Below are 2,764 nucleotides of genomic sequence, written 5' to 3' on the forward strand. Positions count from 1 at the left end.
GGTGGGGACGGCTACCTGGAGGAAGCAACACATTTCTCGCCTCTGTAACAGAGTCGGGTCCTGTGGATCGGATGTGTAGGGAAAGGAAGAGGAATGCAGCAGCGATAGGGGACTCTGTAGGTGGGGGGTCGGATAGACGCAGAAAGAAACGCGAACGGTAGTTTGCCTCCCAGGTGCCAGTGTCCGGGATATTTCTGATCACGTCCACGATATCTTGTTGTGGGAAGGAGAAGAGCCACAGATCGTGGTACATATTGACACCAACGACATTGGTAGGAAAAGGACGGAGGTCCTAAAAAGATACTACAGGGAGTTAGGAAAACAGTTGAGAAGCCGAAACTCAAAGGTAGTAATCTCGGAGTTAATGCCTGTGCCACGTGACGGTAAGGATAATAATAGAATGAGTATGCAATAGAGTATAAATGTGTGGCTGAGGGATTGGGACAGTGGGGAGGGGTTCAGGTTTCTGGATCATTAGGACCTCCTCTGGTGCAGGAGTGACCTGCACAAAAAGGATGTGTTGAAATTGAATCCGAAGAGGACCAATATCCTGGCGGGAAGGTTATCTAAAGCTACTGGGGAAAGTTTAAACTGGAATTGCTGGGGGTTTGGAACCGAACTGTAGTGACAGAGGAAAGGGAGGTTGGCTCACAAATAGAGAAAGCTTGGAGACAGTGCGAAACGAAGCATAGACAGGTGATAGAGAAGGATCGCGCTCTGTCCTATGGTTTGAAATATGGCTATTTTAATTGGAACAGTATCATGAATAAAGCGGATGAGCTTAGAGCGTGGATTAGCACTTGGAGCTATGATGTTGTGGCCATTACAGAAATTTGGGTGGCTCGGGATCAGGAATGGCAACTTCAGATGCCGGGCTTTAGATGTTCCAGAAAGGATTGGGAGGAAGGAAACAAGGTGAGGGCGTGGCACTGTTGATCATGGATATTGTGACGTCTGCATAAAAGGTGGACGACATGGAAGGGTTGTCGACGGAGTCTCTGTGGGTGTAAGTTAGGAATAAGCAGAGGTCAATAACTCTACTGGGTGATTTTTCTCAGTCCATTCAATAGTAACAGGGACATCGAGGAGCAGAGTGGGAGACAGATTCTGGAAAGGAGTAATAACAACAGGGTTTTGTTATGAGATTTTACTTTCCCAACTATTGTAGGAATCTCCCTAGTGTGAGGATATTTACAAGGAAGTTTCCTGGATTGGGAGCGTGCTTTATTAGAATCGGTTGAGTGAAGTCAGCCTTTTCTCCTTGGAGCGACAGAGGTTGAGAGGTGACTAAATAGAGGTGTATAAGGTGATGAGAGGCATTGATCGTGTGGAAAGTTAGAAGTTTGTTTGTTTGTTTTTTTGCCCGGGATGAAATGATTGACACAAGAGGACACGGGTTTAAGGTGCTGGTGAGCAGATACAGAGAGATATGTCAGGGTTAAGTTTTTTAAGTTAAGCAGAGAGAGGTGAGTGATGGAATGGGCTGCCGGGAATGGTGGTGGAAGCGGATACGCTAGAGGCTTTTAAGAGTCTTTTGGATAGGTGCTTGGAACTTAGAAAAAATATAGGGCTATCGGTAAGCCTAGTAAAGCAGGGACATGTTCAGCTCAACTTTGAGCTCTTGTTTTTCTATGTTCCTTTGTTTCTCACGGCAAGAAGGACGTGGAAACCATAGACATAGTGTAGAGGAGATTTGCATGGATGTTGCCTGGATTGGGGAGCATGCTTTATGAGAATAGGTTGAGTGAACTCCGCCTTTTCTCTTTGGAGCGACGGAGGATGAGAGGTGACCTGACAGAGGTGTACAAGGTGGTGAGAGGCATTAATCGTGTAGATCGTGTAGTCTTTTCCCTCAGGGTGGAAATGGTTAGCACGAGAGGGCATAGTTTTAAGCTGATTGAAAGTAGGTAGAAAGGAGATGTAAAGAGTAAGTTTTTCACACAGGGAATGGTGAGTGCGTAAAATGAGTTTAAAATGTACAATGACTTTAACAAGTACAGTCACAGGATCCCATTTGGTAGATCACTCTGGCAGATGGAAGAGAGGAAGGTAGGGAGAAATGGAGAAAGAATTGATTGATGAAAGAGAGAGGGAGGAATGGGGGAGTAGGGAGGGTGGAAGATGGAGGAGGGAGAGAGATATTAGAATGACTGAGATACAGAGGGAGTAGTCTGGCTAATTTGAATCGGAAGGACTGATCAGGTACGGGGAGCAGATGTAATCTACCTAGACATTAACATGGTCACAGATGGTACACTGCTCTGGAAGGTGATGGTACAGGAGTCGGGAGGTCACGTTGTAGATGTACACTGACGCCGCTCTTGTTCAGTGTTGGTAGCCCGGATGTAGGAAAGGCCACCGAGCTGGAAGGTTTACAAGGATGTTGGACTCGGCGGAGTGAGGCATGGAGAGAGGTCGGGCAGGTCGGGATTTTATTCCTTGTCTCGCAGGGGTGACCTTACAGAGTTGTATAAAAATACGAGGGGCGCAGGCAGCGTGTACGAGCACTGACTTTCCTCAGGTCCGGGGTATCGGGAACCAGAGGGCACAGGATTGGGGTGAGAGTCGATAACGTGGAGGGAAACAGATGAGGGACGGAGGACCTGTTAGATTTGAAGGAGATAGACAGGGACGAGAGAGGGGGAAAAAGGAAGGGAGGGGGAGGGAACAGGGGAGGAGAGAGGGACGGAGGGGGAAGACTGGGGAGTTTCTGAGAAAGAAGGTCATAGGCGGCGAATGATTTTTAGAAGAGTGGTTGGGGAGA

This window comes from Hemitrygon akajei, unplaced genomic scaffold (assembly GCF_048418815.1).
Source record: "Hemitrygon akajei unplaced genomic scaffold, sHemAka1.3 Scf000046, whole genome shotgun sequence".
Taxonomy (NCBI): domain Eukaryota; kingdom Metazoa; phylum Chordata; class Chondrichthyes; order Myliobatiformes; family Dasyatidae; genus Hemitrygon; species Hemitrygon akajei.